The sequence below is a fragment of the Anolis sagrei genome, chromosome 7 (assembly GCF_037176765.1).
Source record: "Anolis sagrei isolate rAnoSag1 chromosome 7, rAnoSag1.mat, whole genome shotgun sequence".
Lineage (NCBI taxonomy): Eukaryota > Metazoa > Chordata > Lepidosauria > Squamata > Dactyloidae > Anolis > Anolis sagrei.
Window position 1 is genome coordinate 8007045 of NC_090027.1, and position 27935 is coordinate 8034979.

Consider the following 27935-nt stretch of genomic DNA (forward strand, 5'->3'; position numbering starts at 1 on the left):
AGAGAAGGAAAAGGGAAAGATATGACTTTGGAACTAATAAAGTGGATTATGGGGGGAAAGATGGAAGTGTTCGATATTGAGAAGATCCACAAAGAGTAGTTGGTGCCTGTCTTTCAAAATGGAAACAATAAATAAGCACATTAAAGACAGGTCCCATTTCCAGGGACAATGTAAAGGGCAGAGGCTGTCTTGTTTTTCTTGATTTATGAACTGCTTGGGAAGCCCTTGCGCTAAAGGGTAAGGAATAACGTATTGAGCAATGTGAGACTGTAGTGGAATTTCCAAGCCAAGTAACTAATGTGCTAGGCAGTAGGGCTGGGTGGTTTCGTTTTGTAATTTCGTAATTCGTTAAAAATTCGTTATTTTTTTATAACGAAGAGATAACGAACCATTCAGGAGCATCTAAAAAACGAAACGAATTTTTAAATTTGTTTCGTAATTGCTTCGGATTCGTTTTGTATTCGTTTCGTTATTGTTTTGAAATCGTTTCGTTATTATTTCCGCATGTCTGGGGCAAGTTGTATAGTTGTTGTTTGTTTAATCAGTGAAAAAAAAATATAAATATCACACCAACAGTCAACAACAGAGGGAGAGGGAAGCTTCAGAAGTTCCCCCTGTCCCATTTGGAGGGTTTTTAGCGTATTGCGCAGTCGCGTCTGCCATTAACGAATCGATTCGTAATTGTTTCGTAATTATTTTATGAATTACAAAATTTCGTAAATATCGAACTTTTTTACAGAAAAATTTCGGAATTCTTTTAAAAATCGAAACACAAAACCCCCCAAAAACGAATCGATTTTAGAAACAAATTTTTCCGTAGTTACCCAGGCCTACTAGGCAGAGGTTGAGCAGCCCACATACAAGAAGCAGCAAAAAAGTAATCAAACTTAGCCTTCTCATAAGATAGAAGATTTATTCATGAATATTTGTGCATAATCAATATCGGTTCACTAGGTTCTTGTGGGGTTTTTCGGGCTATAGGGCCATGTTCTAGAGGCATTTCTCCTGAAGTTTCACCTGCATCTATGGCAAGCATCCTCAGAGGTAGTGAGGTCTGTGTATGACAAGGGGATCCTTACTGTACTTCAGCAGTAGTGCCTTCACGGTGGCAGGGGGATGGAGACCCAACAACTTTGCTCTCTCCCAGCGCTGCCAACGGGTGATTCTTGTGCAAGGACCATATTCCCAGCTGAGGTCAAAATCCTTCAGTAACTCCACTTGGTCTGGCTGTGCAGCATCTTGCAAGGAAGATTCTGCCTGGGCTGTGTCGTGGGTTGGGGTTTGGCATTCCTTTCCTTCTTTACTCCCTCTTTTCCTCTTCTTCACCACTTGGAATGAGTCTGTGATGAGTCGCTTCCTACCCATGGCTCCATGTGATGCTCAGAGAGCATTAATCAGCTGGTTTACTTAGGCGATCCCTTGTTGGACGAGTAAGATGGTCTTCCATTATGGGTTTCCTTGTGGGTCCGGATGTAGCTGTGGAGCCCTATACTTGCTCTGCATCTTCTTCCGCAGTGTGGGCATTGGTTTCCAGGTGGAACAGTTACTCGTCCAACGAGGGATCGCCTAAGTAAACCAGCTGGTTAATGCTCTCTGAGCATCACATGGAGCCATGGGTAGGAAGCGACTCATCACAGACTCATTCCAAGTGGTGAAGAAGAGGAAAAGAGGGAGTAAAGAAGGAAAGGAATGCCAAACCCCAACCCACGACACAGCCCAGGCAGAATCTTCCTTGCAAGATGCTGCACAGCCAGACCAAGTGGAGTTACTGAAGCATTTTGACCTCAGCTGGGAATATGGTCCTTGCACAAGAATCACCCGTTGGCAGCACTGGGAGAGAGCAAAGTTGTTGGGTCTCCATCCCCCTGCCACCGTGAAGGAACTACTTCTGAAGTACAGTAAGGATCCCCTTGTCATATACAGACCTCACTACCTCTGAGGATGCTTGCCATAGATGCAGGTGAAACATCAGGAGAAATGCCTCTAGAACATGGCCCTATAGCCCGAAAAAACCCACAAGAACCTAGTGATTCCAGGCATGAAAGCCTTCGACAATACAATATCGGTTCATCTTCCTTAAAAAGGCAAGGAAAGAAAGAGTACTACACGGTATCATAAAATGGAGCACTTTGCGTAGATATAATATTACTACATTATTTCCATAGGCAGGAAGAGAGGGAGGGAAGTGAGGGCAGATGCAAACACAAACAGAGGAAGAGTATGTGTTCCGTCTCCCAGAAGACTGGTTTGCCTTATCTTACAGTTGCTTGAAGTTGCTCCCCCTTGCATTTACTCCCAGGGCTGCTGCAGCTCTGCAAGAGCCCTGAAAGTTAACAGTTTCAGAGGCTGGAAAGCCAGCCTGCAGGCCTCTTTGCAACTATTGGCTCTTTGGGTTTAGAGCCCGCCCCTTCTCCTGGGCTTGAGATCTCCATTTTGGAATCTCCCCTGCCTCCTTCAGTTTAGAGGAAAGACTTCAGACGTGCTGATGGTCAGGCAGGTAGCTTTGGAAAAACCATTGCAAAAACTATTGAGTCACATTAAGATATTAAGAACAGTGAGATATTAAAACTATTGAGCTATATTGAGTTAATATAGATAGTAACTGAGTATTGAGCTATATTGAGTTAATATAGATAGTGACTGAGTATTGAGCCTACAGACTAGGATGCAGAACAATGGCTTCAAACTACAAGAAAGGAGATTTCATCTGAACATGAGGAAGAACTTCCTGACTGTGAGAGCCGTTCAGCAGTGGAACTCTCTGCCCCGGAGTGTGGTGGAGGCTCCTTCTTTGGAAGCTTTGAAACAGAGGCTGGATGGCCATCTGTCAGGGGTGATTTGAATGCAATATTCCTGCTTCTTGGCAGAATGGGGTTGGACTGGATGGCCCATGAGGTCTCTCCCAACTCTTTGATTCTATGATTCTAAGTCACTCCTGATACACACACACACACAAACCCCCACAACACGAGGAACTGCATTAAGAGGTTGTGGCATTAGGAAGGTTGATAACCACTACTTTAGAATGAATGCAGTTGGACACCATTTTGCCATGGCTTATAGGGATCATGGGAGATGTAGTTTTTATTCTTCTTGGCCAAAGTCTGCTGCTATCACACCAAACTACAACTCCCAGAATTTGATAGCATTGAGCAATGGCTGCACCTTGAAATACCTTGATTGTTAACTCAATGATATGTCATCAGCAGATATATCTACTAGGCTTGGGTAATCACGGAAAAATTTGTTTCTAAACTCGTTTTGTTTTTAGGGGGCCCTTGCGTTTCGTTTTTTTTAATAATTCCGAAATTTTCCTTTTAAAAATTTCGAAATATACGAAATTTCGTATAATTACGAATCGATTCGTTAATGGCGGACGCGATTGCGCAATATGCTAAAAAAACCTCCAAATGGGACAAGGGGAACTTCTGAAGCTTCCCTCTCCCTCTGTTGTTGACTGTTGGTGTGATAAAACAAACAACTATAAAACTTGCACCAGACATGCAAAAATAATTATGAAATAATTACAAAATAATTACAAAATAATTACGAAATAAATTGAAAAAATTGTTTCGAATCTAATTTCCTCCTCACACTATTCCTGCATGGCTCAATATTGGATCGTAAGCTAATTTAAATACGAATTAATAACGAATTATGAAATTAATGAACGAAACTGCCCAAGCCTAATATCTATCTGCCACCAGGAACTTATGTAAGCTTTTGCGGTAGAGTTGATTTTGCCCAGGGGTGCTCTTGAGGCGCCCTTGGGGGAAAATAGACCTTGACATGTGCGAGTTGTAGTTGCTGGGATGTATAGTTCACCTACAATCAAAGAGCATTCTGAACTCCACCAATGATGGAATTGAACCAAATATGGCACACAGAACTCCCATGACGAACAGAAAATATATATCAGTGATTGGTTGGGGGGTGGGGCCAAAATACTGTTTGCTTACCGTTGAAAATTACCTAGGGCCGCCTCTGACCCCGGCCATGTTTGCCTCAGTCAAAAATGAAGGCTGTGATGGGTGCAATGCTTTTTTAAAATTTGCCACCCTGTCTAGCGGAAGAGGGGATGGGCAGGTTAAAATGCAACCCAACATGTATTCAAGAGTGCCTTGCTTGTATTGCCGAAGGCTTTCATGGCCGGAATCCATGGGTTGTTGTAGGCTTTTCCAGGCTATATGGCCATGTTCTAGAGGCATTTTTTCTCCTGACGTTTTGCCTGCATCTGTGGCAAGCATCCTCAGAGGTCTGTTGGAACTAGGAAAAATGGGTTTATATATCTGTGGAATGACCAGGGTGAGACAAAGGACTTTTGTTTGCTGGGGCTAGCTGTGAATGTTTCAGCTGATCACCTTGATTTGCATTCAATGGCTTGGAAGCGCCTGGGGGAATCTCTTGTTGAGAGTGATTTCCTGTGCCTGTTTGTTTCCCCTCTGTTGTTTTGCTGCTGTAATTTTTGAGTTTTTTAATACTGGTAGCCAGATTTTGTTCATTTTCATGGTTTCTTCCTTTCTGTTGAAATTGTCCACATGCTTGTGGATTTCAGTGGCTTCTCTGTGTAGTCTGACATATCTGTGTAGTTCCACAGATATATAAACCCATTTTTCCTAGTTCCAACAGACCTTATTACCTCTGAGGATGCTTGCCATAGATGCAGGCGAAACGTCAGGAGAAAAATTGCCTCCAGAACATGGCCATATAGCCCGGAAAAACCTACAACAACCCACAGTGCCTTGCTTGTTTATCCAAGAGTGAATATTTCTTGTGATAATATGACACTGCTGAATATTTATCATGCTTAGGGTGAGCAGATTAGAAATGGCCTTGTATGACACAGGTAATATCAAGACGAAGTGAAGGAGAGGGATGGAGAAATAAGAAAGAACCTGCTGCGTTGGATGCAAGGTGCAATTGGGAAGGGATGACAATGATTTATAACATGGCATTAAAGTGCCATACTGTAACTGTCACTCTCAGCATTTCCTGAGCAAGAGCAAGTTAGCTGAAGTCAGAGCTCGAACTATAGGAAGGTGCCTTACCGGTGGATAATGCAACCTGACACTTTTTGTTCTTCTCCGCATTAGTGCAATTCATGAAATGAAATTCCCCATGACGTTGTGTCTGTGACTCAAGAAGTAAATTTGTCAGTTTGTGCATGCATGGCAACAGTCAGGAGTCAGTGCCGTGCTGGAGAAATCAGCTAAAAGCTTCTCAGGTCGCCAAAGGTTTCCAAATGAAGGATGAGGAATGAAAGAGGTACCTTTGTTCCCTTGGCTGCTCCCTACCATTTGGACCCTTTATCTCACAGCCTCTGTCCAGCTCCTTTCCAATCGTCTAATTAAATGCCTGTTAGAGGTATGCTGAAATCAATCACTCTCCTCTTTCTTTTTGTTCACTGCTCTTCCCTTTGGAAAGTTCTTTAATCAGTGCTAAAGCATATACAACCCATGCATGAAAAGCGAGGTTCATTCCTTGCTTCGGAGAGTTAAAATGGACTCATATGGAAAGGAATGGGAAAAACCATTGTTGGAGACCCAGGAAGCCCACCATTAGTTATCATCAGGCATGTAGCCGGGGGGGGGGGGGAGGGGGGGCTCGAGGGGCTTCAGCCCCCCCCCCCGAAATTCTCATGGTGGTTCGCGAAAAGGCCTTACTAGTGCATTATTTAAACTGTTATTTATTTATTTAAAAGTTTTCTATACCGATCTTCTCACCTACAAGAGGGACTCAGATCCGGTTCACAACATGTGTTCATATACAAAAATACAAACCACACAATGCATCATCATTACACAATTAAAAACATATTATAATACAACATCGTCATCATCACACTTATATAGCCACGTCATCAAAGCATTCCTGGTCATAATTCACAGTTATTCATTCTCCTTCCATGTGTTATGTTTATTCATATCATGATCTGATCACCATACTCAATATATCCCATATGCATGGGGGTATTATTGGGGTAACGATACAAAAGATTCGCTAGGGTAGACCCTCTTTCACTCAGACTCAGCACCTCCCCTGAAACTCAGCCCCCCCAACCCCCCCTGAAAAAAAATCAGCGCCCCCCCCTCCCCGAAACAAAATCCTGGCTACGGGGCTGGTTATCATGTTGTAATATGTTGGTCTAGATCAGAGGTTCTCAACCTGTGGGTCCCCAGGTGTTTGGCTTACAACTCCCAAAAATCCCAGCCAGTTAACAGCTGTTAAGATTTCTGGGAGTTGAAGGTCAAAACATCTGGAGACCCACAAGTAGACAACAACTGGTCTTGATCAGCGTTTCTCAACCTGAAGACCAGGACCCCTGGGGGAAGTCATGTGGGGGGGGGGGGGTTACCAAAGACCATCAGAAAACACCGTGTTTTCCTGTTGGTCATGGGGGTTCACATTTGGGTATATTGAATATTGCACTTTCCCCCAACTTATTGAAAATCTAATTCCACTGTTCAGTCCCCTACGAGCTCCTCCCCCACAAATGTATCTTTTCATTGCTATCTCATTTGGCCCGCCCACTGTGATTTATTCTCCATTATGTTATTTTGTACTGTTTATTTTACTTGATTGCTTTATTTATTTTATTGTGGTGTTATTTTGTTGTTTATATTTTATGTTGCCGTAATGTATCGCTGGGCTTGGCCTCATGATTGCCGCTCCGAGTCCACTTTGGGGAGCTGGTGGCAGAGTATAAATAAAGTTCTTTTTTTAAAATATCTGTGCCAAGTTTGGTCCAGATGCCACCCTGCGACTAGAGGCGGGCTTTATGAGAGTGGAGGCCAGGGTGTGGGTGGCCATACTCAACCTCTGGCTCAGACTATCCCGTGCACCCTTTGGTCTTGCCCCACTAACCATGAAGGATGACTTCCAATCCACATGGAAGAAGGCGGTAGCATCCAAAATCTCCTCATTGGGATTTTCTCCAGGTCTACTACTCGCTATGGATTACAAACAAGCCAAAGCACTTATTAAACAACGTATCACAGACACAGAGCGACAACTAGATCTGGCCTCAGTTCCAACCTTCCTTATCAATGAAGACAGCAGATATCTTGCCTCCCCTATGGCATATTTAACAAACCTAGAGGTTCCTCTTCATCGAAGGGCTTTCACCCTGGCTCGATGCCACGCTCTCCCATCAGCTGTACTCGAAGGAAGGCCGCTACTGGAAGATCCCTTTCCCAGAGAGACTCTGCTGCCCCTGTGACTCGGTTCATGGAGAAACAACAGAACATGTGCTCCTCCAGTGCCCGTTCTACAGGGATATCCGTGCCAGGCTTATCTTACCTCTGATAGACAAGCACCCAGGCCATTCAGGACAATTTTATACCTCCATGCTACTTGCAGATACTAATTCAGCTACAACCTACAATGTTGCAAAGTTCTGTGCAGCATTATACAAAATCCGTCAGGGAATGACTAGTTCCAAAAATTAACTGCGTGTCCAGTAATCTTTTTCTCTGAATCTACGATTTGGTGATGGATCTGGGCATTGTATGTTTTTACCTTGTTTCCCCTTCCTTTCCACTCCCTCACACAAATTGTGCTTCAATAGTTATATTTTTAATGTACCAAACATACCAAGTTTGTATGAAAATGTGACTCTATATCCTGTGCTGCTCAATGACCGAAATAAATGATTTGATATGGTCCAGATCTATCATTGTTTGAGTCCACAGTGCTTTCTGGATGTAGGTGAACTAGAACTCCAAAACTTGAGGTCAATGTCTACCAAACCCTTCCAGTATTATCTGTCGGTCATGGGAGTTCTGTGTGCCAAGATTGGTTCAATTCCATCATTGGTGTAGTTCGGTATGCTCTTTGATTGTAGGTAAGCTATTAATCCCAACAGCCAGGCATGTAGCCGGGGGGGGGGGGGGCTCGGGGGGCTTCAGCCCCCCCCCCCCGAAATTCTCATGGTGGTTCACGAAAAGGCCTTACTGGGGCATTATTTAAACTGTTATGTTTATTCATATCATGATCTGATCACCATACTCAATATATCCCATATGCATGGGGGTATTGGGGTTTGCTAGGCTAGACCCTCTTTCACTCAGACTCAGCCCCCCCAAAACTCAGCCCCCCCCGAAACCCCCCTGAAAATAATTCAGCCCCCCCCCCCCCGAAACGAAATCCTGGCTACGGGCCTGCCAACAGCTACAACTCACAAATGTCAAGATCTATTTTCCCCAAAATCCACCAGTGTTCACATTTGGGTATATTGAATATTCATGGCAAGTTTGGTCCAGATCCATCATTGTTTGAATCCACAGTGCTCTCTGGATGCAGTTGAACTACAACTCCAAAACTCAAGGTCAATGCCCACCAAACACTTCCAGTATTTTCTGTTGGTCATGGGAGTTCTGTGAGCCATGTTTGGTTCAATTCCATCGCTGGTAGAGTTCAGAATGGTCTTTGATTTCAGGTGAACTATAAATCCCAGCAACTACAACTCCCACACTAGTATTCAAATTTGAGTGCATTGTGTATCTGTGCCCAATTTGGTCCAGTGAATGAAAATAAACCCTGCATATCAGATATTTACATTACGATTCATAACAGTAGCAACAGTAGTTACGACGTGGCAACGAAAATAAGCTTGTTTTCTTCTGCTCCAGAACCTCTCTATATGAAAGGAATTGACAAGTTTAAGTTTCCAAAGTCTGCCCTCTTCCTAATGTGAGGGCAGATTTAATAAAAATCCCATTGAAACAATGAATTTTTCCCTGTGGACTGGGTCAAGTGGAAGGCATTAAACATTATGGTTACATTTGTCTTTTTTTTATAGTGATATAAGAGAAGTAGATTTCTGAGCCAGTAAAAATTTCAAAGCACTCCTGTATGTTACCTATTAAGTGGTTTTTTTTTTAAAGAAAACTTCCATATACCTTGAAATTAGAAATAGAACCATCTATATAAATAAAAATGTTTGTTTGTGGGATTAACAGAACTCAAAAACCACTGGACAAATTGCTACCAAATTTGGACATAATACACCTATCAGGCCAACAAATGACCATTACTCATAAGAACACTGAAAAACACTTCAGAAGGGACAAAAAAAGCCAAAAAAAATTAAAAAAATATTTTACAACACATGAGTAAAATCACACACACACACACACACACACACATATAAATGTAATGTTAGTTTGTGGGATTAACATAACTCAAAAACCACTGGACGAATTGACACCAAATTTGGACACAAGACACTTAACAACCCAATGTATGTCCTTCACTCAAAAATTGATTTTATCATTTGGGAGTTGTAGTTCCTGGGATTTATAGTTCACCTACAATCAAAGAGCATTCTGAACCTCACCAATGATGAAATTGAACCAAACTTGGCACACAGCTCTCCCATGACCACCAGAAAATACTCCAAGGGTTTGGTAGGCAGTGTCCTTTGGTTTTGGAGTTGTAGTTCACTTACATCCAGAGATCACTGTGGACTCAAACAATGGTGGATCTGGACCCAACTCTACACAAATACTCAATATGCCCAAACATGAACACTGGTGGAGTTTGGGAAAATAGAATCTTGACATTTGGGAGTTGTAGTTGCTGGGATTTATAGTTCATCTACAATCACAGAGCATTCTGAATCTCACCAACGATAGAATTGGGCCAAACCTCCCACACAGAACCCCCATGTGGGCCACAGCAACGCGTGGCAGGGGACGGCGAGTCTATATAAATAAAAATGTAATGTTCGTTTGTGGGATTAACAGAACTAAAAAACCACTGGGCAAATTGCCATCAAATTTGGACCCAAGACACCTATTATCCCAAGAAGTGACCATCACTCAAAAAATAATTTTGCCATTTGGGAGTTGTAGTTGCTGGGGTTTACAGTTCACCTACAATCAAACAGCATTCTGAACCCCAACAATGATGGAATTAAACCAAACTTGGCACATAGGACTCTCATAACCAACAGAAAATTCTGGAAGTTTTTGGTGGGCATTGAACTTGGGTTTGGGAGTTGTAGTTCACCTACATCCAGAGAGCACTGTAAATTCAAACAATGATGGATCTGGACCAAACTTGGCATGAATACTTCATGTCCCCAAATATGAACACAGATGGATTTTGGGGGGATATAGAACATGACATTTGGGAATTATAGTTGCTGTTCTGTTAGAAATGTAATATAATTGAATGGTTGCCCCGACACGATAAATAAATAAATAGTTGCTGGGATTTATAGTTCACCTACAATCAAAGAACATTCTGAACCCCACCAACAATAGAATTGGGCCAAACTTCCCACACAGAACCCCCATTACCAACAGAAAATATTGTGTTTTCTGGTGGTCTTTGGCAACCCTTCTGACACCCCCTCACACCCCCCCCCCCAGGGTGCCAACCCCCAGGTTGTGAAATGCTTCCTTAAGGCCATCCAGTCCACCTCCCCTCACAGGACAAGAAAACATAATCAAAGCCTTCCTGACAAAGAGCCATCCAGCCATAGATATAGATATTTATGATTCACACACACACATATATGTATATGACAGATATAATATCATAGATTTGAAAGGGACCCTTAAAGAAGGACAATGATATGTTGCATGTTCCAGAGTAAGCAAACCAGACAATCTCCACATCAACACAGCAAAAAATAAACAGCAAAAAATACTGTTTACCCACAAGCAGAAAGACATCTATACCTATAAAAATGCCTGCCACTTTTGGACTCTTGCATGCTGAGGTGTTCAGCCAAGGAGCAAAGCGCTAGGACAGATGTCTTCACTATGTCTGGTTGTGATCCAGGGAGTTACCCTGGACCATGCTCTGACCTACAAGAAGCACTACTTGAATATCAAGCAAAAAGTGAGTGCCAGAAACAGCATCATACGAAAGCTGACTGGCACAACCTGGGGATCACAACCAAACATAGTGAAGACATCTGTCCTAGTGCTTTGCTACTTGGCTGAACACCTCAGCAAGGAAGAGTCCAAAAGTGGCAGGCTTAAACCCAGAACCTCAAGCCATGGCTGATACCGAATAAGAGATGGGCACACAGAAGACTGGACCATCTGGAAGGCACTGAACAGACTGCGTTCTGGCACCACGAGATGCAGAGCCAACCTTAAGAAATGGGGACACAAAGTGGAGTCACGACATTTGAGTGTGGAGAAGAGCAACCCACAGACCACCTACTGCAATGCAACTTGAGCCCTGCCACATGCACAATGGAGGACCTTCTTATAGTAACACCAGAGGAACTCCAAGTGATCAGCTACTGGTCAAAAGACATTTAATAGAATGCCAGGTTTTTACTTTGTGTGTTTTAAAAAATACATTACAACTGTACCCTCGGTTCATTTCTGATACAATAAGTAATGTCTTCAGTGGAATACATTAATGCAGAAATAGAGAATTTTTCCAAATGTACCAGAAATTCAATAGGTGTCATTCCACTACTTATTGCAAAGTCTACTGTGCCAGGAAATAAAATAAGAAGATATATAATGAATTATGCTGCTGATAGGTGTCTGAATGGTATATAACAATTTAACATGCAACATTTTCAGCATCCCATTGTCATGAAGAACTCCAGTTTTCATCGGTAATTTCCATTCCATTCAACAGTCATTAATGTCACACATGTTTTTATATAAACGGGATAGTAATTGCATAATCTATCTTGGAAACCGAAGATCACGCAGCTAAATTATATTAGAATTTATTCAGAATAATATATTATAGACACTTAAGACCAAAGCGCTAAATTATACTTCAATTCACCTGGAATAATACATTTTCCAACCTGACTGGAGAGCATTGTATTAACTATGATTAATGTTTTTACAACTGGAGACCAAAGGAAGTAATAAGGATTTGCAGCACATTACAGAGTGTTGCCGAATAGTTTCAATACTATTATTATTATGAATGCGTTGGAATGAAATAATGGTTGGCAAAGTGCTTCGTGAAAAGTGGGAAATTATTAATTCATCGAGTGGTGACTGAAATGTTATTCAACATGATCAATGTCTGTGGAAAAAAAATTGCCAATACCAAATTTCATATTTTTCCGGAGCTGTTTTGTGCAAATGACAGCCCCTTACATTATTATAAAATAATAATCCTGAGTTCTTTTTGCAAGATGTCTAGAATGAAAATACATCCTGCATATCAGATATTTACATTATTTATTTATTTATTTATTTATTTATTTACAGTTCTTATATTCCGCCCTTCTCACCCCGCAGGGGACTCAGGGCGGATTACAGTAAACACATATATGGCAAACATTCAATGCCAGTTTGACAGACAACAAATACAGACAAATACACCAAGGCTATTTAACTTTTTTCTGGCCGCCAGGGGAGCTGCTGCTTTTCATCGTCCATCAACGACACCGATGAAGTTCTTCCGCATTCCACATTCCCCGGAGTCTTCTTTCTTTATGGCCTCATAAATTAGTTAAATTCAGCCTCCCACACTTTAAGGTGGTACCTTATTTTCCTACTTGACAGATGCAACTGTCTTTCGGGTTGCAAAGGTCGACAATGGGCTACACAATGGCTGGACACCCACTCCAGCCCGGGCTGGCCTCGAACTCATGACCTTTTGGTCAGAGTGATCTTAATACAGCTGACACTCAGCCAGCTGAGCCACAATCCCGGTGCACATGCATTATGATTCACAACAGTAGCAAAACTACAGTAGTAGGGCTGGGCGGTTTCATTTCGTTAATTCGTAATTCGTTAATAATTCGTTAATTTTTTCAATTACAAAACGATAACGAACCATTCTGGAGCATTTTTTTAAAAAAACGAATTTTTAAACACGTTTTGTAAATGCTTCGTATTTCGTTATTGTATTCGTTTCGTTATTGTTCTGAGGTCGTTTCATTATTATTTCCGCATGTCTGGGGCAAGTTTTTTGTTTAATTAGTGAAAAAAAATGATAATATTACACCAACAGTCAACAACAGAGGGAGAGGGAAGCTTCAGAAGTTTTTGGAGATTTTTTAGCGTATTTCGCGGTCGCGTCCGCCATTAATGAATCGATTCGTTATTGTTTCGGAAATCGATTCGTTAATGTTTTGTAATTTTTTTCACATTTACGAAATTTCGTAAATATCGAACTTTTTTAAGGGAAAATTTTGTAATTATTTTAAATATCGAAACAAAAAAAAACCCCAAATACAAATCGATTTTAGAAACAAATTTTTCCGTTGTTACCCAGGCCTATACAGTAGCCTTGAAAATAATTTCAAGTTTGGTGTCACTACAACATAAGGAACTGTATTAAGGGGTCACAGCAGCACTAGGTTGCAGCTTGGGAGTGATCCTGGACTCATCGCTGAACCTGGAACCCCGCGTCTCAGCGGTGGCCAGGAGGGCTTTTTGCACTTGTGTGCCAGCTGCATACCTTAGGAAGTCTAATCTGACCACAGTGGTCCATGCTCTTGTCACATCCCGAATAGATCACTGCAATGTGCTCTACATGGGGTTGTCTTTGAAGACTGTTTGGAAACTGCAATTAGTCCAATGGGTGGCAGCTAGATTACTCGCAGGAGCGTCATACAGGGATCATACCACCTCCCTGTTACGTCAGCTCCACTGGCTCCTGATCCAGTTCCGAGCACAATTCAAAGTGCTGTTTTTAACCTATAAATCTCTATACGGCTCCCATCCAGTGTACCTGTCCGAACATATCTCCTTCTACGTCCCACCTCGGAGATTAAGATCTTTGGGAGGGGGGTTTGCTCTTGGCCCCACCTCTGTCTCAAACATGCTTGGCGGGGATGAGGCACAGGGCCTTCTCGGTGGTAGCCCCTCACCTGTGGAATTCATTCCCCGAGGAAATTGGGTTATCTTAATCCCTCTTCTCCTTTAGAAAGAAGGTAAAAATGTGGATGTGGGACTAGGCCTTCAGGTAATTAGGCGGAAATGACAATTGGCAATGTTGACAATGGCTTGGAAATGGATTATGGATAAGTTAAATGGAGTACTCAATCATAGCATATGGCTTGATAATGGCTGCCAGACTGGTAATAGTTTGGTAGACTGGTAATAGTTTGGTAGATTGCGGAGTTTTGGCATAGAGTGCTGCCAGTATGCAGCCGGGAAGTGGCAGCCAATAGTGAAAGGACCAGGACAGAGACATCTCCAGCTCATCCCCTGTTTGGGTATCAGCCAGCACGTCAACAACTTAAATCCAGACATAGTTTTCTAAGATCTACAGAGACACTCGCTGGAACGCCTCAGCAAGCGAGAGTCCAAAAGTGGCAAGCTCAAACCCAGAACCTCAACCAATGGCTGATACCAAATGAGAAACTCCCCCCTGGGCACACAGAAGACTGGGCGACTTGGAAGGCGCTGAACAGACTGCGCTCTGGCACCATGAGATGCAGAGCCAACCTTCAGAAATGGGGCCACAAAGTGGAATCCTCGACATACGAGTGCGGAGCAAACCACAGACCACCTGCTGCAATGCAACCTGAGCCCAACCACATGCACAATGGAGGACCTTCTTGCAGCAACACCAGAGGCACTCTAAGTGGCCAGATACTGGTCAAAGGACATTTAATCAACTACCAAACTCACACATTTTGTATTTTCTCTGTTTGTTTGCTTTGTTCTGTTAGAAATGTAATATAATTGACTGGTTGCCCTGACAACATAAGGAACTGTAATAAATAAGTATGCAGATTATACCCAGCTACTCTTGCGTCTCAAACCTGGGACAACTGCGGTTCCTGAGAACTTCAGGCTGTGTTTGGAAGCAGTGATGAGTTGGTTGCGAGCGAGCAGACTAAAAGTGACTCCTGCAAAAACTGAGATCCTCTGGCCTGGCCAGCCGCCAAAATTAATCCAGTCTCTGCCTGATTTCGATGGGGAAGTTCTAGTTCCGTCTGCCACTGTTAAAAGCCTTGGGGTTGTGTTGGACTCAATGCTGACGATGGAGGCCCAAATTACTGCCATAAGTAAGCAGGCCTTTTTTCATCTTCGCCAGGCAAGGAAATTGGCATCTTACCTTTCGGTAGAAGCATTGGCAACGGTAATCCACGCAACAGTCACCACGAGGTTGGACTATTGCAACGCCTTATATGCCGGCCTTCCGAAGTCAACGACCCAGAAGATTTGGATGGTTCAAAATGCGGCAGCCAGGCTGCTAGTGGGATCATCTAGAAGATCCCATATTACACCGATTCTGCAACAACTGCATTGGCTACCAATAGAACATCGGATCTCTTACAAGATCCTGATCCTGACATTTAGAGCTCAAAATGGCCAAGGACTTTTATATCTTAGGGACCGCCTCATTCCTTTTTCCCATCAGTGGATACTTCGATCCACCCAGGAAAATCTCCTATACATACCGGGTCCTAGGGAGGGACACCTGGAAGCTACAAGGCGTAGAGCTTTTTCGACCTAGGCTCCAATTCTGTGGAACTCATTGCCTCCATACATTAGAGCAATGTCGGAGTTGCGACCTTTTGTAAAGGCACTCAAGACTTGGCTGTTTGGTTGTCCATTTAAGTAAAGTGATCAGATCTAATTTGCCAAATAGTCGCTGTTGTATGTTTTTATGTTCAATGTTTTTTATATTGTGCAAATGCTATTTTAAATTGTAAGTCGCTCGGAGCACCTTGGTGGAGAGCGACTAATTAAGAAATAAAGTTTATTTATCGTGTCATCCGCAACCAGAACATTGTATTACATTTCTAACAGAACAAAACAAACAAACAGATAAAAAAACCCACAAATTTTGCAAACTTGGTAGCTGATTAAATGTCCTTTGACCAGTATCTGCCCCCTTGGAGTGCCTCTGGTGTTGCCGCAAGGAGGTCCTCCATCGTGCATGTGGCAGGGCTCAGGGTGCATTGCAGCAGGTGGTCAGTGGTTTGCTCTTCTCCACACTCGCATGTTGTGAATTCCACTTTGTGGCCCCATTTCTTAAGATTGGCTCTGCATCTCGTGGTGCCAGAGCGCAGTCTGTTCAGCGCCTTCCAAGTCGCCCAGTCTTCTGTGTGCCCAGGGGGGAGTCTCTCATTTGGTATCAGCCATTGGTTGAGGTTCTGGGTTTGAGCCTGCCACTTTTGAAGTCTCGCTTGCTGAGGTGTTCCAGCGAGTGTCTCTGTAGATCTAAGAAAACTATTTCTTGATTTAAGTCGTTGACATGCTACCCAAACAAGGAATGAGCTGGAGATGTCTCTGCCTTGGTCCTTTCACTATTGGCTGCAACTTCCCAGCGGACCATTCTCTGGACTGTTCTCTGACCTACAAGAAGCACTGCCTGAACATCAAACAAAAAATGGGTGCTAGAAACAATATCATACGAAAGCTGACTGGCACAACCTGGGGATCACAACCAGATACAGTAAAGACATTTGCCCTTGCGCTGTGCTACTCTGCTGCTGAGTATGCATGCACAGTGTGGAACACATCTCACCACACTAAAACAGTGGATGAGGCTCTTAATGAGACATGCCGCATTATCACGGGGTGTCTGTGCCCTACACCACTGGAGAAATTACACTGCTTAGCCGGTATTGCACCACCTGACATCTGCTGGGAAGTAGCAGCCAATAATGTAAGGACCAAGGCAGTGACATCTCCAGCTCATCCCTTGTTTGGGTATCAGCCAGCACGTCAATGACTTAAATCAAGAAATAGTTTTCTTAGATCTACAGAGACACTCGCTGGAACACCCCAGCAAGCGAGAGTCCAAAAGTGGCAGGCTCAAACCCAGCACCTCAATCCGTGGGTGATACCAGATGAGAGACTCCCTCCCTCCTGGGCACACAGAAGACTGGGAAGGCACTGAACAGACTGCGCTCTGGCACCACGAGATGCAGAGCCAATCTTAAGAAATGGACTGTTCTCTGACCTACAAGAAGCACTGCCTGAACATCAAACAAAAAATGGGTGCTAGAAACAATATCATACGAAAGCTGACTGGCACAACCTGGGGATCACAACCAGATCCAGTGAAGACATTTGCCCTTGCGCTATGCTACTCTGCTGCTGAGTATGCATGCCCGGTGTAGAACACATCTCACCACACTAAAACAGTGGATGTGGCTCTTAATGAGACATGCCGCATTATCACGGGGTGTCTGTGCCCTACACCACTGGAGAAATTACACTGCTTAGCCGGTATTGCACCACCAAGAAATAAAGTGAAGAGAAGTATATTGTTTTCATGTTTTTATGCTTTTAACTATTGTAATTCTTGGTGTTGTGTATTTTATCATGCAGCATCGAATTGTTGCCAATTGGAAGCCACCCTGAGTCCCATCCCCCCCAGGGGTTGAGAAGGGTGGGGTAAAAGTGTTCTAAATAAATAAATAAATAAATAGGAAGATTGAGAATCACTGTCCCAAACCCAGCAAGTGAGCTAGGCTGACTGTAAAACCAAATTCATAAGTCATAACCCAGTTTACATGCTCTCAAAATGGGCATGGTGGTTTATATGCATGCACTATAAATCATATCATGTCTATTAGGCCTGGGTAACAACGGAAAAATTTGTTTCTAAAATCGATTTGTTTTTTGGGGTTTTTTGCGTTTCGATATTTAAAAGAATTCCGAAATTTTCCTTAAAAAAAGTTCGATATTTATGAAATTTCGTAAATGTTAAAAAAATTACGAAACATTAACGAAACAATAACGAATCGATTCGTTAATGGCGGACGTGATCGCGCAATACGCTAAAAAGCTTCTGAAGCTTCCCTCTCCCTCTGTTGTTGACTGTTGGTGTGATATTATAATTTTTTTTCACTAATTAAACAAAAAACAACTATAAAACTTGCCCCAGACATGCGGAAATAATAACGAAACGACCTCAAACCAATAACGAAACGAATACATAACGAAATATGAAGCATTTACGAAACAAATTGAAAAATTCGTTTCGTTTTTAAGTTGCTCCAGAATGGTTCGTTATCGCTTCGTTAACAAAAAAAATAACGAATTTTTAACGAATTACGAATTAATGAAACGAAACCACCCAGCCCTAATGTCTATATTTACTACCGGTTTCACCATATGCTTTTGTCATACTAAACCCTGCCCACTATTGCTTACTTTACTCGTGCTAAATGAATGTTTATCCAAATGCAGTCACATTCTGCTGCATACAAATATAACAGCAGAGATCAGTCGTTTGGGCGCTCGCAGGAGCCAAGATCTAATAAGGATCTCATGATGATTTAGAGAGATGGGTAGGTTTTGTATGCAGATGAGCAGAGAACGCAATCATTTACATAGAACAATATTTAACACATGCGTGCCAAATATTATGAAGGAGGAGCGAGCATGCATAAACTCTTCTCCACCCAGTTTAAATTAAAAAAGCAATCTAGCGACTGCCAGTGAATGCTGTGACTCTCGAGTGATTAAATAAGCCGAAAAATAAATTATACCGCAGGGCGATCAGTAGAAATGTTGTCTGAAAGCACGCTTGCTTTGCACACAAACCATTCCACCAGTGGGGAAAATGAGACTTGTTATCCAGTGAGGTTTTTTTTTATGTGAGATTTTACTCTCTCACACACAAAGTGATGACATTTCACAGCACACTAATAGACACAAACCAGCAGTCCTTGGAGTAGCAGCTCTTTGAGATGATATTTCTGCCTGCGACTCCAGGAGGGTTTGCGCGTTGGCTGCATTGATCCATTATCTGAAAGAACAGCGTTCCACCGTTGGGCTGTAGGGAATGTTCGGGTCATGGCTGGCTCCCTTGGATACATTTATTTTAAGATTCAGAAAATTCTTGTTGCTCCTTCTTCCTTTGAAAGATTAAGTCTAATCTAAGCATTGCCCCAATGGAAATCTTGGATTTATTTCCCTTACCACTTAAAAGCAATAGTTTGAATTCAGGATGCATTTATCATGGCTTCTGGCAGTCGCGGGGAATGCTTGTAATCGCTTTTCCAATTGCAAATGTGAGCCTCGTTCCTTGCTTATCCTTCTATGCCCCCCAAATCAGCAAAAGAAAGGGGGTTATGCCCTGAGACCTCTATTTTGTTGTGTTGTTTTTTTACATAAACATTTGGGGCTCTGTATTGTCAAAGGCTTTCATGGCTTTGGAATCACTGGTTTGTTGTAGGTTTTTTCGGGCTATATGGCCATGGTCTAGAAGCATTTCCTCCTGACGTTTTGCCTGCATCTATGGCAAGCATCCTCAGAGATAGTGAGGTCTGTTGGAGGTAGGAAAAAGGAGTTTATATATCTCTGGAATGACCAGGGTGGGACAAAGGACTCTTGTCTGCTGGAGCTAGGTGTGAATGTTTCAACTGACCACCTTGATCAGCATACAAAGTTTTGTTGAGAGGTGATTAGTAGGCTTGGGTAACCACGGAAAAATTTGGTTCTAAACTCATTTTGTTTTTAGGGGGGCCCTTGCGTTTCGTTTTTTTAAAGAATTCCGAAATTTTCCTTTAAAAAAGTTTGAAATATACGAAATTTCGTATAATTATGAATCGATTCGTTAATGGCGGATGCGATTGCGCAATATGCTAAAAAACCCTCCAAATGGGACAGGGGAAACTTCTGAAGCTTCCCTCTCCCTCTGTTGTTGACTGTTGGTGTGATAATTTATTTTTTATCATTGATAAAACAAACAAACTTGCACCAGACATACGGAAATAATTACGAAACAACAAAAATTTCAACCCCTCCCGAATTTTTTCTGGCTACGGCCCTGCCTCTTGTCCTTTGTAGCATTGGTTGGATTTTCTTGGTGGGTCTGTAGATAGTTTGTATGTTGTGTTGTGTTTCCTCATCAGCTTCCCTATGCGGTCAGTGGTTCCCTTTGCTCTAGGCACCATTAGGCCATTATATGCTAATCAAGGTGGTCAGTTGAAACATTCACACCTAGCTCCAGCAGACAAGAGTCCTTTGTCCCACTCTGGTCATTCCACAGATATATAAACCCCTTTTTGCTTGTTCCAACAGACCTCACTACCTCTGAGGATGCTTGCCATAGATGCAGGCGAAACGTCAGGAGAGAATGCCTCTAGACCATGGCCATATAGCCCGAAAAAACCTACAACAACCCTTTGGGGCTCTGTTTCCAGGATCCACGTCGAAATAGGTCTGACATGAAGCCGAGGCCAACTTTCCCAGAAAATCTATTTTGTTCTTTACGCTGACGACTTGGTGATTATGGCAACATCTCCAGTGGGACTAAGAAGATCCCTGGCAAAATTCAATGTGCACTGTGAGCTAAATTCACTCACTATGAACAAGGATAAATCCAAATTATTTTGTGCTAAGAAACATTGAATTAATCCACCCCATAATCTTACATCAAATTCAGGCACTTTCTAGTTATTTATTTATTTATTTAGGGTATTTGTAGCCCGCCCTTTTCACCCATCAGGGGGAACTCAGGGCGGCTTCCAGCTGGCACATATTCGATGCCTACACATAAAATACAATAAAATACATATCAAATACAAATCAAAATCAATAATTATAAATAGTTAAAAACATTTGATTAATACAATAAAGTCTACTAAAAAGAAAGCCAATCTGGTGGCCATTGCTCAGTCAAGTCCTGTTGTGCCATCGTGCCTGGGGGCTATAGCTCTTTGTGAAAGAGACATGGACGTGACATCTTTCCCCCAGGGGATTGCTTCTTGCCCTCCTTTAGGAAACTGGAACTCTCAAAGACCCAAACACTGTAGATAACTCAAAATAAGATTTATTGTTCACAAAGAGTTTTCTCTTTAAGGCAATAAGCTGGAAGTTTCAAAGGGGTGAAGGAAAATATATATCATAGTCTCTGTTTGTCTTGGGACCAAAGAGTTTGCAGCTGAGAAGCTTTTCCAAGTTTCCTCTTTCCTCAATGGCGGTGAATATCGGAATAATCACAACCCCAATTCCAATGGCCTATATCTGAAGGGACAAGGCCTTCTCTGGTGCCAAAAGAACTGGTTTGAAGGCGCTTGAGACTTCCCAACGTTGTTCAGGTTGATCTGAACATGAAGCATAAGTCTCAAGGGTAAGAACCTCAGAATTGGTGCTGAGAGGTAACTTAATCAGAGGCTTTTAGAGCCAAGTCTCTTACTCACATCCATCTGGTAGAAAATCTGATGGTGGAATGAAAAAGGGAAGCACTCTCCTCCTCCAGGAAGAGGTGGAGCCAAACAATTGAGCTGAGAAAGCAATTCAACTGGTGCAAACAACATTGATTGACAGCTATAAATAACCAATCAATCCAACTATACATAGGCAGGGTAAAAAGACAGGATTAAGCATGATACAACAGTTTAAATCTTGCAACTAACAGTTCTACATATCGGTGGCGCCACTCACGCCGTCACACCTGTAATTGAAAACTCCATTAAACTTGTCCATAAACCATTTCCATAGCCATTGTCGTCATTGTCATTGTCAAGTCTGCAAGCTTACCCAAAAGCCTGGTCCCACATTCACATTTTTAATTTCCTTCTAAAGGAGAGGAGAGATGATGATGAACTAATTTCCCCGGGAAGTGAATTCCACAGGTGGGGGCCATCACCGAGAAGGCCATTTCCCTCTTCCCTGCCAACCGTGTTTGGGACAGGGGCAGGGCCAAGAGCAGGGCCTCTCCAGAAGATCTTAAACTCCTAGGTGGGACATAGAAGGAGATACATTCAGACAGGTATCTCCAAATATTCTCTTCCATTTAACTGTTTAGTTTATTATTCCTGCAATTTAACAAGCATGATACTAGAATTGGATCACTATGGGAGATTTTGTGTGTATGTGTCAGGAGTGACTTGAGAAACTGCAAGTCGCTTCTGGTTTGAGATAATTGGTTGTCTGCGAGGACATTGCCCAGAGGATAGCTGGATGTTTTTGATGTTTCACCGTCTTTGTGGGAGGCTTCTCTCATGTCCCCACATGGGGAGTTGGAGCTGACAGAGGGAGCTCATCTGCGCTCTCCCCAGATTCGAACATCTGACCTGTCTGTCTTCAGTCCTGCTCGGCCTGTCATTAAACATCGAGAAAACCAAAGTTCTCTTCCCGCAGTCATCAGCCAATCCCTCTCCATGGCCAGAAATACAACTTAATGGTATAACATTAGAAAATGTTGATCATTTCTGCTACCTTGGCAGCCACCTCTCCACAAAAGTCAACATTGACACCAAAACACAACACCGTCTGAGCTCTGCGAGTGTGGCATTTTTCTGAATGAAGCAGAGAATGTTTGAGGACCGGGACATCCATAGGGATACCAAGGTGCTTGCTTGTAAAGCTATTGTCCTCCCAACCCTGCTATACACCTGAGATGTGGACAGTCTACAGATGTCAAATGCAACTCCTGGAATGATTCCATCAGTGCTGCCTCCGAAAAATCCTGCAAATTTTTTGGGAAGACAAGTGGACAAATGTCAGCATGCTGGAAGAAGCAAAGACCACCAGCATTGTAGCGATGGTCCTCCACCATCAACTCCGCTGGACCGGCCACGTTGTCCGGATGCCTGACCACCGTCTCCCAAAGCAGTTGCTCTACTCTGAACTCAAGAACGGAAAATGGAATGTTGGTGGACAGCAAAAGAGATTGAAAGATGGGCTGAAAGACAACCTTAAAAACTCTGGCACAGACACAGGGGCGGCTCAACCATTACGCAAAGCAAGCATTTGCAGTATAGTTGATTTTGCCCAGGAGCGCTCTTGAGGCACTCTTGGGGGAAAATAGACCTTGACATATGCGAGTTGTAGTTACTGGGATGTATAGTTCACCTACAATCAAAGAGCATTCTGAACTCCATCAATGATGGAATTGAACCAAATATGGCACACAGAACTCCCACGACGAACAGAAAATATATATCAGTGATTGGTTGGGGGGCAAAATACTGTTTGCTTACTGTTGAAAATTTCCTAGGGCCGCCTCTGCATAGACACTGAGAACTGGAAAGCCCTGGCCCTTGAGTGCTCCAGTTGAAGGTCAGCTGTGAATCTGCGAACCCCACCTCCTCCAAGATGAACTGAACCACCTCAACTGGGCTCTCCAGGCCAATGGAGACTCCACCTCAGACATCAGAAGAGCTGCAAGACCAAGAACAAGCCACGAGAGTCAAGATGAAGATCCACCCAGAGGAAAAGTGTTCTTGCCGTACACAACATACAAACAATCTACAAATCCACCAAGAAAATCCAACAAATGCTACGTTCAGCAAAGGACAAGAGGGATCCTCTCACCTCTGCAGGAGTCTACCGTGTACCATGCAGCTGTGGACAAGTCTACAGAGGGACCACCAAACGCAGCATTGCCCAGACACGCATCAAGGAAGATGAAAGGCACTGCAGACTCCTTCAACCAGAGAAGTCAGCCATAGCAGAGCACCTGATGAACTACCCTGGACACAGCATATTATTGGAGAACACAGAAATGCTGGATCACACCAACAACCACCATGTCAGGCTACACAGAGAAGCCATTGAAATCCACAAGCATGTGGACAATTTCAACAGAAAGGAAGAGACCATGAAAATGAACAAAATCTGGCTACCAGTATTTAAAAAAAACTCTTAAATTACAACAGCACAACGACAGAGAGGAAACAAACAAGGACATCTAATCACCTTTCAACAAAAGTTTGCCCCGGGCACTGTCAGGCCATCAAATGCTAATGAAGGTGGTCAGTTGAAACATTCACACCTAGCTCCAGCAGAGAAGAGCTCTTTGCCCCACCCCAGCCATTCCACAGATATATAAACCCATTGTCCTAATTCCAACAGACCTCACTACCTCTGAGGATGCTTGCCATAGATGCAGGCGAAACGTCAGGAGAAATGCCTCTAGAACATGGCCCTATAGCCCGAAAAAACCCACAAGAACCTTGTGACCAGCAATGCTGCAGAATTTGAAGAGGCATGAATGGAGGGTGAAAGAGAGAAATTTGCCAAGAGGAAGGCGCTTCAAGCCAACCCCGACCGGGACCACCTTCCACCTGATGCCCTCACTGTGGGAGAACATGCAGGCCAAGAATAGGGCTCCACAGTCACCTACGGACTCACCGCCAGGACACTACACTTGGAGGACCATCATCCTTGGACTACGGGGGATCGCCTAAGTAAGTAAGTAAGGTCCCTTCCAACTCTATTATTCTATGAACAATAGGCTTGGGTAACCACGGAAAAATTTGGTTCTAAACTCGTTTTGTTTTTAGGGGGCCCTTGCCTTTCGTTTTTTTTTTAATAATTCCGAAATTTTCCTTTTAAAAATGTTGAAATATACGAAATTTTGTATAATTACGAATCGATTTGTTAATGGCGGACGAGATTGCGCAATATGCTAAAAAAAACCTCCAAATGGGACAGGGCGAACTTCTGAAGTTTCCCTCTCCCTCTGTTGTTGACTGTTGGTGTGATAAAACACACAACAACTATAAAACTTGCACCAGACATGAGAAAATAATTACGAAATAATTATGAAATAATTACGAAATAATTATGAAATAATTACGAAATAAATTGAAAAAATTGTTTCGAATCTAATTTACTCCTCACACTATTCCTGCATGGCTCAATATTGGATCGTAAGCTAATTTAAATACGAATTAATAACGAATTACGAAATTAATGAACAAAACCGCCCAAGCCCAATGAACAATATTGCCCTGTTAGTATTGTCAGAGACAACGTTTAGAGCCCTTGTTCTGAATTGTACATCCAAACATTCAGCATAAGAAATAATTTATCACTTGCCAAGAAGTTCTGGTTTATTATAAAGAGAAAGAAATAGAATTTTGAACTGAAATACTTGCTTCAGGCCTGGGAAAGGACTGATTCAAATGTCAAATACTACCAGAAAATATCTCCATGCATTTTTAATTTATGTTCTCCTCTCTCTGCCAGTGATATGCATATAAAGACCTCGACTCCACCAAGGTCACTGTGACAGTGGAGTTATCCACGCCTTGTGCCGTTTGAAGTTAATTGGATTCTGTTCAACTCCACTTGGACTAGCATTATCCCACTGCCGACTTCTATCTTGCTAAAGGAAGGTCTGAACTATGTAAGGAACGTTTTTTTCCCCATGTCTCCCTCATTTATTTCTTCTTCACACAGGTCTCCTGAAGTGGTATCTCTGATAAAGAATGAGTCACATTGAAGCAGAGAACTGGTTTGAGTGGCTTCAGAACTCTTTGTAATGTATCACTTGCTTGAGGCTTTTAAAACAAGTGTGGTTTAAATGATATGATATATGAGATTTTTTTTTAAGCGAGCACATTTTCCCCCTTTCTCCAACTGTGCAAAGCTGTTTCCTCTATCCTTTGATAAAAACTGTAGGGTTATATGATGTGGTACAGAAGGGAAGATACCATGGAGAATAGACGAACACATGGCAAAGAGGGCATTTTTTGTGGAGGAAGGACAAATGAATTCACAATGAAAAGATAACTATGGACACTATCACAGGCAGGTGTGATGAATCTAACCTTTTGCCAGGAAGGCCGAAGCCTGGAAAGTCAGTAGCTGACATGTTGAGAGATAGGCAGGAAAGCTAAGAGGCAAGAGGGAGGAGTCAGCCGACTCCTGATTGGCTAGAGTAGTCAGGGGAGGAGTTAGCTTTTAGAGGGAAAAAGGCTGTGTCTTTTGACAAGAGGGGAGAAGAGCTTTAAACATCTAAGAGTGTAGAAGGATAGTTAGGAAGAGGGAGCTGAGAGGAATTTAGACAGGGAGAACTTTTGAAGTGAGCCTTGAGGGTTAGAGCATAGGGAAGGCAAAGGTTCCTGGTTCACTGTACATAGAAGGGTCAGTGAAGGAAAGCCTATTTTGCTCTGTGAGGCAGTCAGTGGGCTGTTCTCAGGGACACACTGTGTCAGTGTAGTGAACAGTGTGAAGCAAGGAACTCACAGGAAACAAAAGTTAAAGTCTTGAGAGAAGACTACTTGTCTAACCAGCTAAGCCTCAGTAATCGCATTAAGCTTATGTACCACTCTTATTAAGAGTTGATTTGTTCATCAAGTTTAAATAAACCTGTTTCTAATTTCATCTTTAAACTGGTGTCTGCCTCGGTCTGTGTAACTCATTAGATCTCAGCTAGTCTAAAGACAAATCCATTTTAGTCCAGTCAGTGAAAGAAGCAGCCATTGAAGAAGAACAAAGGGCTTGAACAAACTTTACCTATTTCACATTCACACTTATGTTTTCCTCAGACATATAATTGAGGTGGTGGCGGCGAATCTACCTATTACATTGGTCATTAACATCATTAATACAGTTGGTCACTCAACAATATTACTGAGGTGGGATAAGAGAGTCTTTCCCCCCTTGTTATAGTCATTTATCATCGTTAAAGTAGTGTCCAGCTGAACGTTAACCCATTAAACTGGTGGGCAGTGGTGGGATTAGTCTTCCCCCCTGCCCAAACTGTCATTGATCTTCTTTACACTGGTGGGCAGAGGTGGGATTGCTTGTCCCCTCTGCCCAAGTGTTTGTTGATCTCCTTTACAGCAGGTAAACCACCATTGCAGCTGGAAAAGCAACTGTGTTGGTACGGCTGTACCAGGAGCTCCAACTTCCTTTTCTTTCTTTGAGTGTTTGCATGTGTTCTGGAACGGGTGTTCCAGGGGCTCCAATTTTGTGTTTTGCACTGAGTGTTTGTTCATAGTCCTAAGTTGCAGGGACTTTGCAGATAGGTGGCTTCCTTTGGCTGCATTCATAGGGCAAGCCACCTGCCAATTATAGTTCGGATCCCTCGTCCCACCCCCTTTTTGCCTTTTGGGGGGAAGGGGCCATTTTTCAGTTAGTCACAACCAGGGAAGCCAAGGCAGAGGATGCGTACAGACGTTCCTCCTGTGCAAAGGCTTCGTCTTTTAAGAGTTCCTGAGGAAGAACAGATTAAAGGCCTCCACGGATTCCCAAAGGGTTCCAGGGAACAGCTTCACAGCCCTGAGGACCTCCGGAGGGAATAACAGCTCTTCATCTTCAGCTAAGTGATGGTTGGTGTGATAATTTATTTTTTATCACTGATAAAACAAACAACAACCCTAAAACTTGCACCAGACATACAGAAATAATTATGAAACGATTTCGAAACGATTTCGAAACGATTTCGAAACAATTACGAAACAATTACGAAACGAATTGAAAAATTCGTTTCGATTTTTAGTTGCTCCTGAATGGTTCAATATCACTTTGTTATATATATTAAAAAAAATAACGAATTAATAACGAATTACGAAATTAACGAACGAAACCGCCCAGCCCTATTATGGACTCAAACAATGATGGATCTGGACCCAACTTGGCACAAATACTCAATATGCCCAGTGGGGGAAAAAGACATTGGCATTTGAGAGATGTAGTTACTGGAATTTATAGTTTTCCTACAATTTTCATTGCTACTTCATAACTGTAATTTTGATACTGTTATGAATATATTGTAAATCTGATATGCAGGTTGTATTTTCATTCACTGGACCAAATTTGGCACAAATACTTGATACGCCCAAATTTGAATATTGGTGGAATTTGGGGGAGGGTTGATTTTGTCATTTGGGAGCTGTAGTTGCTGGGATTTATCATTCCCCTACAATCAAAGAGCATTCTGATCTCTGCCAACAATGGAATGGAACCAAACGTGGCACATAGAACTCCCATGGCCAACATCAAATATTGGAAGGTTTTGGTGGGCATTGACCTTGAGTTTTGGAGTTGTAGTTCACCTACATCCAGAGAGCACTGTGGACTCAAACGATGATGGATCTGGACCAAACTTTTACCATCCTGTGGGAGGCTTCTCTCATGTCACTGCATGGGGAGATGGAGCTGACAGAGGGAGCTCACCCACTCTCCCCAGATTTGAATCACTGACCTGTCAGTCAGCAGTCCTGCCAGCACAAGGGATATAGGTCTTCTGTTTTTGTAGGGGATAGAAATGCAGGGAAAAATCAGCATAAACAACCCCCCCCCCCCCTAATTTTTCAACTTAAGTGGACATCT

General features: G+C 42.7%; 1 protein-coding gene and 1 pseudogene across 2 annotated transcripts in view; both read right to left on the reverse strand.

Moving 5' to 3' along the window:
* The window catches only part of LRRTM4 (leucine rich repeat transmembrane neuronal 4), a 699210-nt gene that overhangs the window by 141693 nt on the left and 529582 nt on the right, over window positions 1–27935 (reverse strand). The gene's annotated exons all lie outside the window — the stretch shown is intronic.
* Window positions 1039–1397, reverse strand: LOC132782485 (DNA polymerase delta subunit 4 pseudogene; annotated as a pseudogene).